Source organism: Felis catus, chromosome D2 (assembly GCF_018350175.1).
Source record: "Felis catus isolate Fca126 chromosome D2, F.catus_Fca126_mat1.0, whole genome shotgun sequence".
NCBI classification, from domain to species: domain Eukaryota; kingdom Metazoa; phylum Chordata; class Mammalia; order Carnivora; family Felidae; genus Felis; species Felis catus.
The window spans coordinates 14,477,913-14,492,633 of NC_058378.1; the positions used below are offsets into that span (position 1 = coordinate 14,477,913).

At 45.1% G+C, this 14,721-nt stretch overlaps 1 protein-coding gene across 2 annotated transcripts in view; it reads right to left on the reverse strand.

Annotated features, from left to right (window-relative positions):
- Nucleotides 1–14,721, reverse strand: part of SLC35F3 (solute carrier family 35 member F3) — a 404,199-nt gene that overhangs the window by 121,528 nt on the left and 267,950 nt on the right. The gene's annotated exons all lie outside the window — the stretch shown is intronic.

Genomic DNA, 14,721 nt, shown 5'->3' on the forward strand with positions numbered 1-14,721 from the left:
CCTCCTCTGGGAAACGGAAGATTCGGTGGTCATTCAAGGTGGGTTTTGTTATTGTTAAGTCCTTCCCCAGAGTTTGAGAGCCTCCCAACTCTGCTTGGTTTCCTGTCTCCAAGCTGATATTCTACTATACGATGTAACTCATGTCCCCCATAAGGCTAACTCAGTGGAGTGGTAAGAGGCAGAGAGCAACCCTAGCCTGGCTCCTAACAGCCGTTTCTGGTGCCATCCACGTGCAAAGCCTCGGGTCCCTGGCAGAAGTGGTTCTTACAAGTGGTCTTGTAGGGATCTTGTTATTCCTTGCCCTCTTGAACAGTCCCGATGGACAGAATGGCCCCTGGCTCTGCGAAAGGCCATGGTTTCTCAAGGTTGCTTCATCACTATAGCCAAGGAAAAGGATTATAGGGTCTCTGCAGAGCCCTCTAGTGGTAGCCTCGACATTATATGCCTCTTCCATGAACTTGTCTCAAGACCCCTAGAGATGACAGTGTAAGTCAATAAGCTATTCGTTCCCTTCTTTGTAAAAATTAAGCATAAATAGGCCCAAAGCAAAAGAATTTCATCTTATATAAAGAGGGCCTTTTAAATACGCAATATAATATTCTTATGTGTTGTTTCACTAAGTTCATCAATCAACATTATATACAGTAACTAAAATATCACATGACTACTTATTTTTTGAGTACTTACTATGTATCAAATACCATGTTAGTTTGCTTTGCAGAAATCATTTCATTATTTACTTATAAGAGCTCTGTGAGATTGCTGTTACCTTGTCTTATAGATGGGGAAACTGAGGCAAAGAGAGATTTATATAAAATGTCCCAGGTCATAGAGTGTGCAAACTGGCCAAGCAGATATTTATATTCCAGTCTGAATAAATTACTATTGTACTCAGAAAAGCCTGCCATGCTATTCACTTGTTAGAGATGTAAAATGTAAAAACTCCACTTAACTATTCTAATTCAGGTAGGAGATACTAATCAGGTAATCCATAATTCATTTCCTTGCACTTGAATATGATTTCAATAGATTTCATCATGCTTTTGCACCTCCTGGAGTCTGGGTCTCCCAGAACTTCAATTTTTAGCTTTACTTGCTGCCGAAGTAAATACCCCTGAGACTTAAAATTAGCCCGTCCACCACACTCATTCTACTGGGCAGCTCACAATGAAAGTGCCCAATAAATAGCTGTCTGTTTCTTTATGAATCTTCCTATTTACTGCAATGTCTTATACAAGTTAAACAGATGATCAAGTATTGTTTTTTTTCTGTTTATTTACTTTGGACAGAGTGAGTCTGGGAGAGGCAGAGAGAAAGGGGGAACAGAGGATCCGAAGGCGGGCTCTGTGCTGACAGCAGCGAGCCCAATGCGGGGCTCGAACTCACAAACCGTGAGATCATGACCTGAGCCGAAGTTGGACGCTCTACTGACTGAGACACTCAGGAACCCAGATCATTAAGTGTTGTTAAATACTCCTGTCAACTTCACTCATTAAGTAGTTTATACCTAAACCTTCTTTTCCCCCCTACAGGATACTCCAGGACCTTCTGATACCTGAGAGGTCATCACCTCCTCATGTCTATCAACTTCTGCTTATCAAAAAGGCGGTACCAAATCTCATCTCAGCTTCCTCCCCTTATTTTTAAGAACCGAATGCTCTTTCTCATTTTCTATACTCTATTAGCTCATACCTTGTGTTTCAACAAAAAAATCTTAACGCCCACCAAATATTTCCTCTACTCCTTTTTAAAAAAGGAGTTCCTGTGGCTTGACCATGTGAGAGCTGACACTCCTGAGTGCACACTTTTCTGGGGGGAGTGAGTGTGGTGAGGCTGCATATTTACAAACTTACATACATAAAATTATTCTAGAATATTAACTGTGTGCTGTTATATGAGCACACTGGTATTTTGAGAATTCCAAAAATTTAAAACCCTATGCTAGGGTGAGGCTACCAGGACCTAACTCAGGGATACCTAGAAAATCACACAAGCTCCCCACTTAAAAACCCAATTCTCGGGGCGCCTGGGTGGCGCAGTCGGTTGAGCGTCCGACTTCAGCCAGGTCACGATCTCGCGGTCCGGGAGTTCGAGCCCCACGTCAGGCTCTGGGCTGATGGCTCAGAGCCTGGAGCCTGTTTCTGATTCTGTGTCTTCCTCTCTCTCTGACCCCCCCCCCCCCGTTCATGCTCTGTCTCTCTCTGTCCCAAAAATAAATAAACGTTGAAAAAAAAATTTAAAAAAAATAAAAAAAAACCCAATTCTCAAATTACATAAAAAAGGATGCTAATAATTCTTTCAATAAAGACAGACATGATCCCCCAAGTATCAATGGAAACAAATCCTGTATATATAATACCTAGGCAAGAGGTTAGCTCATTTAACCCTGTTCTATGGAGGATGCTTGTGTGAGCTAATAACTGAACGATGTCACTGGGTACCTACCGGTCTTAAATTTAATATTATAGGAATTTACATGAAAGAGGGACTGGGGGTTGGCTTTTTCCAGGTCATATTCATAAATGTCGTCTTCTAAAAATGGTCAATGGTTTGCTCATCAAACCCAGCATTTCCCTCAGCTTTACATGACATGCCGTCCTCTGCGACAGAAGAATGTTCTTTGTCACTAACCCCACGCTCTGGTTTTCTCTTTTCATTGCTGAGGTTGGGGAGATGGGACATTTCATGGCCATCTGTGGCATTCTGGTACAGCAGGCTCATAAGAGTCAGTGGGCTTTGCGTTCTTAGTACGATGGTCCAAACAATGGAGTAAGTTCACTGAACAGACACAGAGAGTAACAAGTCTACGACACAGAACTTACGTAACGTGGGTATGAGTTTTATACTCCCTGGCCTGCCTTCATCAACAGCCTCCCAGCCTAACCCCCACTTCCCACTTGCGAACCAGAGTAAGGAAGTGAAAGGAGGAGTCTCAGGTAAGACAGAAGACAAATCAGCCAGTTTCTTGTACACCCAAGAGGCTCTATTTAAATTGCAACCCTATGTGGGGTCCTGGCCATGGCCCTTTAGGAAGAGAAGGGCAGGCAACCTTGGGATGAATCATCAAGGAAGTGCGTAGCTCTAAGGACCCGGTTGATTCCTCAAGTTCTGGAGGCTTACTACTTTTCTTTCTGGTACTGGACTCCCAGGTCCAGCTCTATATTCAGTCTCCGGCCTCCCTAAATAACTCGTGTTGCCCAAACAGTCTGGTCTGGTCTTCCTGGACTGACTCCTGCATCTGCCGTTCATGGTGGTCACTGGCCATTTCAATCTTCTGTACTGGAATGTATTTTCAGACTCATCCACACTATTCCAAACAGGCACGGGATCCCCTTGGCGGGGGTAAGTAATACTTGTGACTCTCTTGAGCCCAAGAGACATGGAAAATGCCCTGAATAACAGCCAGCAACAGCTCAAGTTTGAGCCCCAGCTCTAGCAAGAAGAGTGGCCAACCTCGAGGGGCCACTCAGCCTACTCTGGCCTCAGCTTCCTAACTTGGGCACACAATAGTTAGCCCCCATTGGTAGTTTCCAGACTGTTTTTCCTGGTCTCTCCGCAGACTGACTCTACTTTTCTATGTCCATGTTAGATTCAGTTTATAAAACAGTTGTCACTGTAAAAAGAAGGTTTTGAAAACGATGAACTGAACAATTTCCAAGGTGCCATTTGGCTTTAAAATTTGGGGTGTATGAAATTATCTTCCAAGATGAGATAGTTGTCACTTCCTCCAAAGATCTTAAAAGAATATTATCTTTCATGAATACTTCAGTTAGTAGACTCTCCCTTTAAATGGTTTCTCACTTTTTTGACAGAAAGAAATCTACATTTCTTAAAAATTCATAGAATTTTACACTGAAAGGATGAATTTTACTGTTTGTAAACCATATGCCAATTTAAAACTTGGTAAAAATATGCTTGACATGTACAAACACATATATGACTGAGCTGAATATTTAATAAAATACTACCCTTACCATGTATGAACACTTCTCTTCTATTTCTCTTCTATTTCTATTCTATTCTATTCCATTCTATTCTATTCTATTCTATTCTATTCTATTCTATTCTATTCTATTCTTCTGTTCTGTTCCATATATTTTGTTCTGTTCTTTTATTGCAAAAAAAAAAATGCTGACTGTGGAGTGCTTGGGTGGCTCAGTCGGTTAAGCGCCTGACTTCAGCTCAGGTCATGATCTCATGGTTTGTGGGTTCAAGCCCCGTGTCAGGCTCTGTGCTGATAGCTCAGAGCCTGGAGCCTGCTTCGGATTCTGTGTCTTCTTCTCTCTCTCTGTCCCTCCCCCACTCACTCTCTCTCTCTCTCTCTCTCTCTCAAAAACAAATAAACATTAAAAAAAAACTTTTAAATGCTGACTGTGATCAAGTAAGTTGACTTTAGTATGATCTGCTCTTGGGTCATAATGCATATGGTTCGAAAAATACTATTAAAATTACATTCTTTTTAAGCAGAGAGCTTTACTTAATCTCTTCAAAATAAATAATAAAAAATATAAAATCCAGCAAAGGTTTTCAATAGTCAGAAAACAGACCGCTTCAATTAATTTGCTCTGAAATATTAACACTGCTTCAGAGGTCTTTGTAGTATTAAACAGTAAGAATAACAAATTATTTTTGTGGTTACCCATGTTTAAAAATAATCACCTCAAGTAGCTCCAAGAACCAGAAATGGAGTTTTACCCAAATAAATCAGTCTGCAGCATTAGAAGCTTTCAAAGTGGAGCACACATTGGTATTTCCAACAGGCGAGAAGGTCTAATGATCGAAAGAAATTAACTCCATGCGTTGGGCCGCTCATTCCCCTGATCTGGCAGGAATAACTGATAACCTTTTTCAATAACTGCAAGTGCAAGTTCAGGGAATCAAGAACCATTAGACAGATCTCTGGGTGGCTTTTCTCATCCTCACATGCCCCTTCTCTGGCACTGTGCATCAACAGCATAAACTCAGAACTCATTAGGGCCCCACTAGGATTTTTCCTCTTTTGCTAGAAAGTAATGTCAAGGTTGCTTTTGCAGACACATCCCCTCCCGGCATCTCCATGATTGCTCCACGGTGACTGGACAACAGTTAGCTTTGTGGCCATTCTGAGCCCAGGGTCAGGATCATGATGAACAAAAAGAGAGGCACAGAGATGGGAATGGGGTGTCTGGTCACTTCCTTTGTGGATCCTGGTCAGGAGCCTGAGTCCAGTGGAAGGCACCATGGGGTGGCCCTCTGCAAGACAAGGCCATGGCATGGTGGCATCATGGGAGCTGAGAAGGGGCAGCTTCCCTGGAAGAGCAGACAGGCCAAAAGGGACACCTGGGGTGGGCTTGGGCGGGCTGGCGGTGGGGGAGGCTCCCTTTCCTGGGACCTTCAGAGACCTACTTTGGTGCCAACACAGACCATGAGTATAGAACGAGTACACAATGTCTGGTCCCCAGAAGATTCTCAAGAAGTGATCATTCTCTTCCACTTTGGGAAATGAACATGTCAGCTTCCACACATTCCTTCCGACACTGGAAAGGGGCACTGCTTAATGGTTTCACCTGGTCATGTCGTTTAATCGCTCCACGCTCAACACATCATCCTTAAGATGGAGATAATAATAGTAGGTACCTTACAGTGCTGCTGTGAAGATTAGAAAAAGGGATACATGTGAAGTTCACGTAAGCGAACCTGGTAAAGAGCATCACTCAGAATGCATCAGTCATTATCTTCAGTCTCTCCCACTAGGTTCTTTACTGGGGAGGGGCCATCTCTGGTTTGTACCAAGCACCGTATATGGCTTACGTAATAGGTGCTCAAAACAGGAAGTTCTGAAGGAAGGGGAGGGAGGAAGGAAGCAAACAAGAGCATATTCACAGGACCCAGAATTCTGGAGGTTTCTAGAACTGTCGGCTTCAGCCACCTCCCAGACTATCCCTTTGTGCCTGCATGGGAACAGCGATGCCAAGAAAACCACGCTTGGCCAGCTCCCTCCTGCTCAGGGCTCTCTGCCCCCCGCCGGCTTCATCTCAGAGGAAGTGCCTGGAGACCAGGGCACTGGACTCAAGGTGAGGAGAGAGAGATCTGATGCCATTTAGTTCAGAAATAGCTGCTTGCTGTGTTCCGGATGATTCATCGACCACAGCTGGACTCCTGTCTGATTCCCCTGCTCTTCTTCCTCTGTGGAGCAGGAACTAGAATACTGACCTACATCGGATCCTCGTCAAGGCCAGAGGCGCACTCCCTTGGCTGGTGTTCGTTTCCAAGGGTGAGTCAAGGGGATTGGCCATCCGACCGCCTTGAAAATGAGAAAGATGCATTGGTTCGGGAAGGCGCCTGCTCTACTCTTTAGTTCCTGAGCCCAGGACAGGCCAGGATCAGCAGGCAGGGGTCATGTTCACCAAGGACAGAAGAGGCTCCAAGTTGGGCAGATAGAGTTTCAGAAGTCCTGGGATCGGGGCCTCCTCTGGAGTCACTTAGCTCTTTGTACTTCTTTGGAGGCAGTGATAACCTCTGCCTTGCCCTAGAGTTTTCTGTATACCTGCCTCAGCTTCCTGCTGGCTGTAAGCACTGGGAATGAGGGACCCTGCCCAGGAACAGGGCCTCAATGAGCACCGGTGAATGAATGAATGAATGAATGAATGAATGAATGAAAGAAAGCCAAATCATTAGGGCAGGAAGAAGCAGGAATTTACCAACGGCTTAGATAGACAAGGAGCTGAATCCAGAGAAGCAGATTCAGCAGGTCTGCGGGGGCAGGTACTGGCAGGATCAGCTTCCTGAACTAGCCCTAGAAACAGCCCCTTCACGGATCAGGGAAGTCCTGCCCATTTGCCAAAGGAGCTCCAGGCAGGACCAACCCCCTTTGTGTGGGCAACCTCTGGGTACCCCAGTCTTCAAACAGACCCTGATTCCCAAGGCTTCCTTCCTTCCTCTCTTGAGAGCCTGGCTATTGTCCTTCATTCCCCAGTTAGGATGGGTCTGGGAAACAGCTGGGCCCTCCTGATGCCTGGCCTAGCTCTGCCCCTCCGTATAATCTCAAATCACCAGAAGCTTCCAAGGTACAGGGGTTTTATAGAGTGTCATCTGGATGCCTGAAAATTACTGAACACACGGTCTACTTCCCGCATTTTCCCAGTCCCAGGGGCTTCTCTACGCCTCCCCATCCACATGGCACCCTCGCCTTCTCCTTCCTCTATCCAGCATGCCTCATACACACTAGGATCCAGGCCCACTGTCCTCCTGGCCGAGCAGAACCTCCTGGGAAGTGTCTTCTGCTGACCTGACCAGAAAGGGGTATGCCAGTAACAAAAAGCCTTCTCCCCTGCTAGACTTGTTTCCCTGAAGTCTTGGTTCAGGCTCATTTTGCCCCTAAGGGGGCGTCTGCGCATTGGTGTACTTTGCTCCCCTACCCCAAAGAACAGACCAACCAACAACCTGCTTACAGCAATGGGTTTGGCTCCTGGCCAAACGGCTGGCATTAGAAGCCCCCAGGTGCTGCCCCTGGCTTCTGCCACCTCAGGCTGGATTCAGAGAAAGATGGGACCCTGGCAGAGGCCAGCAAAGCCAGGATCTTGGAGGGGGTGGGGTCAGAGTGTGACTACAGCAGGCCTGGTGCCAGCTGTCCCCTAGACTTACTCTCAGCGATCACTTCACTGGAAACCTTCAATTAAGCACTTGTTCCCTGTTCCCAGGGGTGTGCTTCCTGCTCAGTGACAATGAAGCTGAGCTCTGACCGATGACGTTCCATGCGTGACACAAAGAGACCCCAGATCGCGGCTGACCAAATCCGCTGTAACTCTCTGCGAACTCACTGGGTGAGAGGAAAGAAACATTCTGGCACGTCAGGGGCTACCAAATGACTCCCCTGGCCAAAAACTATAAAATTCCCCCAAGAAATCACTGAGTCTTCCCCACAGTAAGCCTTGAGGATGGTCCTTTTCTCCTCCCTTGTTTTGCACAAGATCTTAGTTGCCCTACGCTGGGCATGTGAGGGCACAGGGGTGGGGGGGCGGTATATGCATCTAAACCTGCAACGAATTGTATCCTTCAGCGGAAGTAGGGGCAGACCACAGGGAGAGATGTTCTACCATTTTATCAGATTATGAGAGATACCCCTCACTTTTTTCCCCCCAAAGCAAACAAAAATCCAGCAAAGGCTGTTTTTTTGCTTTAGGGCTGAAAGAGAAGGTCCCACAGATTTTGGACAAAAGCAAGGAGGAGCCAGAAGTCTGGAGATACACCCTGTTCCTGACCGAGGCAGTGAGTCCTGCCTTTTCCCCAAATGACCAGCTAGTGTCAGCAAGGGGACAAGTCTCAAGAATTATCTAGAACTCTTGGTTGGTTTTGGAGGATTAAATGTATGCATGATTTGTTCTCCAAAGTTACCTCCCTGGTGTCAGAATATTTCTGTCTCGTGGATTCCATAACTACCTCCCAACCCTAGCTCCTTGGCCCTTTGACAAAGATGGGCTTGTTGGTGCCCCAAGGGAGTGTCTGAGGCTATGTGACACCGAGTGACCAGCCTAGGGCACTTGTTGGTGAGACAACCAGGCTTGTCTGGGTTTTCCCTAGGACATCAACACCACAATCATTTTCCAGTTTGATGGGAACCTTTTGAAATTATCTAGTCAAAATCTGTTCTTGGAATTTTTTCATCAACCCTCATTTTGATTTTAAGATAATGATCTCTGGAAATTTCACATAAATGTCCATTCTGAAAGCTGGCGATGTGTATCAAAATTCCTAAAACATACAAATGTTTACGGCCTCTTACCCAGTATTTTCATTTTAAGGAATTTACCCAAGAAATAATCTGATGTGAACATAGACATATGGACAAAGATGGCCATCAAGGGTTTTTTTTTAAAGTTTATTTGTTTGAGAGAGACAGAGACAGCATGAATGGGGGAGGGGTAGAGAGAGAAGGAGAGAGAGAATCCCAAGCAGGCTCTGTGCTGTCAGTGCAGAGCCCGATGTGGGGCTTGAACCCACGAAGCGTTGAGATCGTGACCTGAGCCAAAACCAAGAGTTGGACGCTCAACCAACTGAGTCACCAGGCGACGCTCCCTCTAAGTTTTAATATGAGTAAGTAAAAAAATAGAAACAACCTAAAGGTTCATTAACAGGGAAATGGGAAATAAAGTTTGATGTATTTAGACAAAAGGGTATATTGCAGCTGATAAAACAAGTCATTCAATAATACAGGGGAAATGCTAAGGAGAAAACACAAGGTGTGCATTTATGTTCAACGTGATTTTTACATACATTACGTGTTTGTTTTATATGTAGGCCATATCATTATATATATATGTGTGTGTGTATATATATATATATATATATATACACACACACACACATATGTATATAAATAACATGTATTTGAAAAAAATTAAATAGGCTACCATTTTTTTTGTTTTTTTTTCCTAACTACCACAAAAATAGTGATTCATTTACTTTCTCCTTGAGAATTCTCTAAAAGAGAAGTTTATCTACTTTTAGAAGTTCAGTTCCATAGTAGACGGGGTTGAGACCGATACTGATGCCTGAGAATAGTTTAAAGGGTGTGTCTCTTGAAAACAGATACAAATGCTAACAAAATGGGAAAAGCCTTAGGGTACAAGGGTATATAAAATAATGCTGCAACTGTTTTTTCTTTGAAAATGATTAGACAGTTTCTGGGGCAACTGGGGGGCTCAGATGGTTAAGCGACCGACTTTTGACCTCAGCTCAGGTCTCGATGTCAGGGCTGTGAGTTCAAGGCTCGCACTGGGCTCTACACGGGGCGTGGAGCCTAGGTAGAAAATATGTAGACACTTTTCGATTCTTCTTATATAAAACTCTGTCAGATCCGTGCTTTCATGGCCATTGTTGCTCGGCTGGTAGAGAAGCGTCCATTCCAACATCAAAAGGAACATGTAGTTCTGTTTTCCGTGTTTTGAATGTTTTGTTTCTCACATCCTTTTTATATCCGTGCCGCGCAAACTTCCAGAAGATGTGAGTAATGAGACAAAGGGAAGGGAGCGTGAGTAGCGGTGTTGGCTTCTTCCTGCAAGACTGAAGGCAGGCACAGCCACAGCTTTGAGTTGGTAGAGTCCTCAGCTGCTCGCCTACCTGGGGGGGGGTGGGGGGGAGGCGCCCTGTCGGCTTGGTGAAGGGCCAGGTGGCTCCCCTGGCCAGTCCTTCTGACTGTTCCCTCAGGATGCTTCTGTCTTCGGTCCAACCTCAGGGGACTCTTGTCTAATCTTTTCCCCTCATCTCTTCACTCCTGCTCATCATACACAGTTTTAGATCTTGCCCTTGAGTGTACGTCAGTGACAAGGCTACTGTCTCAGTATCTGTCTTAGACGGGAAGACTGTCATCTCCTTGCATCCCGGTCAGCTCTGTGGTGCCCCCGGGCACCTCACGGTGGTAGGTATTTGAAACCCAGAGGGCTCCAGTGCATGAGGGAGGCCTGCACTCCGACATGACGGTGGGAACAAGAGAGAGGGGCCCCATGATGCACAGCTTCCATGCCTTCTAGCACATCAATCACAGCTACCAGCTTTAGGGCAGGACACTGTTAGAAATGATTAGGCATAGTTTTTACCCCTGGGTTTTTGTGCACCCATTCCACATGTTGTATTAATAAAGTATAATATAATACTTCTTGGCAGGGATTTATTGGGTCCGATATGTTCTCCCCACTTCCTGAAAACTCAAACGAACAAAATGTGACACGACTCAACCCCGCCCCCATCTCTCAGCTTTCTTCTCTTGCCTGAAACTTGGCCCCTCTTTATACCTTACTCCCCACTTGAAGCCTACCCTTTCTGCAAAACTACAAAAATAAAAACGGAAGACAAAAACACATACCATCGAATACATTCAAGTCTCGGACTCCCTGCTCACCGCGGAGGGGGCCAATCGTGGGGGCGGCTCTGTGTGGAGCCTAGCTTATGGGCAATACTCACAAGACAAGCCCATCGATCTTTGTTTTAACCTTGACTGCTTGTTTAAAGTGAACCGGCATCAAATGCTCTATTGATAGCAGAATTCTAATTTGGGATCAGTAACAACCTAAAATATCTGAGACATGAAGGATAACTGTAGCTTGAAAATCTGTTTCCAGCAGTGATATCTGCAGAATTTAAGGCGCCCTTCATCCATGGCCCCTGGAGCATTATTTGATTTGTTAATGGCATGGAGGAAATAAACCACAAACGGTCCTCGGAACTAACTGAAGATGAACAAATACGTACACTTAGGGTGTCAGCGTAAACTAGAATTTAAAAAAAAAAAATCACCTTCACTGCAAAATGTCTGACTACAGTCCTGTCCAGAAATGATATAGGTAAGCATAATGGTCTTCAACTAGATATATGACTTTGCAGGAAACTTGTGTATGAATTTGAACGGTAGTAATCAAGTCACGCTGGGATTCAGAGTCCATGGGCCCAGCCGATTCACAGCCAGAGGGTCTCTTCTGCATTTGGGTGACAGTACTCCCTGCTTGCTAGTAGACTTTGGGCATGGCTTCTAGGTGACACTCTGGGCCCATGCAAAGGAGGGCCTGGACACCGCTTAAGAGTACGAACTCTGCAGAGTGGAAAGAGTTCTGGAAATCACCCAGTGCATCACCCTTAGTTTGGGCCAGGGAAGAATAAAACTAAGACGACGATGAGAAACAAAAGACTATGGCTATGCTGGGAACCAAAGAGAAGCAACCAAAATATACCTCCAGAAATGCACAAGGACCAAATGACAAGGTCTGCCTTGCAGCCGTGGCCGCTACGAAGCCGAGAGTAGTTTCGATCGATGGGACCCGCCTGCATTTCAGAGACTCGTCAGGAGGTTAAATAAAGAGGCCACTCCTTCTTGGACTTTAATTTTAAACTTTGGACAAGATTCAGGACAATTACAGTGCCTTTAAAGTGATTCCTTGTTTTTTATGAAAGGAAGCTGTCCTCGAGGAAAACAAACAAACAAAAAACTCCTCGATCTTAAGACATGAAAGACGATGTGAGTGCTTCCTAACTCCGAGTGGAGTCTTGCAGGAGACGGAAGGTAAATTAGGGCATCTAGCAAGGCTCTGCGACAGTCCTGTCACCAAGGCTGTAGGCACGGGCAAAAAGAGCATACTCGTCTGTTTCTCACCACAAAGCGGTGAAAGTGCAAACACAAGAAACAGAATGGGAGAAAACATTCGTGGATCATATAAGTGATTACGGATTTCTACGTAAAATATAGGAAGAACTCTAACAACTCAGTAATAAAAAGGACAAGGCCCCAGGTAAAAGCCAGGCGAAGGTGATTTTAAAACGGGCCAAAGACCACACGGACACCTCACTGGAGAAGATACGCAGACGGCAAAGACACATACGAAAAGATGCTCCTCCTCTATATCACCAGGGAAATGGGAATGAAAACAACAGTGAGATACCACGGCACCCCCTCCCCCCCTCAAAATGGCCAAGTCCGAACACAGGTATCGGCAGATGCTGGTGAAGATACAGGGCAAGAGGACCTGTCATTCATTGCGGGTGGGAATGCAAAATGGTACAACCACTTTGGGAGGCATTTGGGCAGTTTCTTTACAAAATGAAATACACTCTTGCCATGTGATCCAGCAGTCATGCTCTTTGGTACTTGCCCCAAGGAACTGAAAAGTTATGTCCATACAAACACCTGCACGTGGATGGTTACGGCAGCTTTCTTCACGACTGCCAAAACTTAGAACCATCAAAATGTCCGTCAGGAGGTGAACAGATAAATAATTTGTGGTGCATCCATATTATGGAGTATTGTTTAGTGCTAAAAAAAAAAGCTGTCAAGCCATGAAAAGCATTGAGGAACCTTAAATGCATATTATTAAGTGAACGAAGCTGGTCTAAAAAGGCCACATGACATACAAATACAGGACATTCTGGAAAAGGAGACTATGGAGACTGTAAAAGGATCAGTGGTTACCAGGGGTGGGGGGAAAGGGAGGGGAGGTGAGTAAGCAGAGCACAGAGCATCTTCAGGGCAGCAAAAACACTCTGTATAGTAAATATAATGATGGATGGATGTCATTACACATTTGTTGAAGCCACAGAATGTACAGCACCAAGCGTGGACCCTAAGGTAAACTACGGACTTTGGGTGATTATGTCGTGTCAACGTAGGTTCATCCTTGGTACAAAGTATACCATTCTGGTGAGTCATGTCGACGATGGTGGAGGCTATGTATGTTTGGGGCCAGGGAGTGTATAGGAAATCTCTGTACCTTCCTCCCAGTTTTGTTGTAAACCCAAACTGTTCTAAAATAATCAAGTCTTCAGGAAAATGAGCAAAGGGCATGAATAGATATTCCTCCAAAGAAGATACACAAACCATGAGATTTATGATAAGCACATGAGAAGATACACAACATCAAAAGACACCAGACAAATCAAAAGCACCGTGAGATGCAACACATCCACTAGGATGGCCAGAAGCAAAATGTCAGACAATAACAAGCGTTGGGGAGGATGTGGAGAAACTGAGAAGAAAAACTCGTAACTTCTGGTGGAGTTGTAAAATGTACGGTCACTCTGGAACGTGGTCTGGCAGTTCCTCCGAAGGTTAACTTATAGACTTGCCGTATGAGCAATTCTACGTCTAGGTTTATACCCAAGAGAAATGAAAACACACATCCCTATAAACACCTGTATATGAATGTTCACAGTGGCATTATTCACAATAGCCCCAAATGGAAGTATCCCAAACGTCCGTCGACTTGATAAATGAATACAGACAACACGGTATATCCACCAAAGAGAATATTATTCAGCCATAAAACGTTGATGAGCCCTGAAAACAGTATGCCAAGTGGAAGAAGCCAGACACAAAAGGATACATCTTGTGTGATCCCGTTTCCATGAAATGTCCAGAAAGGGCAAATCCATAGATACAGAACATAGACTGGCGGCTGGCAGAGGAATAGGGGAAGGGAGAATTGAGGGGGACTGCTAACGTATATGGAGTTTCTTTTTGGGGTGATAAGCATGTTCTAAAATTAATCGTGGCGATGGTTGCACAGCCCCGTGAATATCCTAAAGAACACAGAGTTGAACTCTTTACACAGGTGAACTGTGTGGTCCGTTAACTCCATTTCAATGAAGCTGTGATTTAAAAAAAACTCTATGCTCCTTAAAACCTTCTGAACTATAGTCCCATATATCTGCTGGTATCTATTATTAAATAGTGAGGGTTCTCACAAAAATATTAGTAGCTGTTGTGTTTGGTGGCACTGCAGATGACTTTTAAAATTATTTCTCTTGTTCTTTTTTTGGGGGGGGGACTGATTTTTCTTAAGCAAATACATGCTAAAAATGTTACAAAAGGAAACTGGCCAGGTTTTACAAATGCCTGCATACAGCCTTTCAGACCAAATGCTCAACGCACCTACTTGATACGATGGATGCCTTTGGCCTTTGACATTCTTGCAGTATTTGTTCTCAGAGCCCATTACATCACGACAGACAATGATTACGCTCTCTGCCTAAACATTTCAGCTCCTGCCTCTGAAACGGGCATTGCTCTACCCTCCTTGCGTGGTGGCGGGGAGGATTAAGAGGGACCCTGCATTAATCAGGACTCCACAGCACGGCAGCAACCCGGCTCGGGGGCCAGATGCTCGGCTCACCTGTTGTCTGGGTGAGGCCGCCGGATGCTGGCCTGGCGGCTGATGCTGTCCGCTCCGCCCCTCAGCCAAGTACAAGGTGCCTACGTCG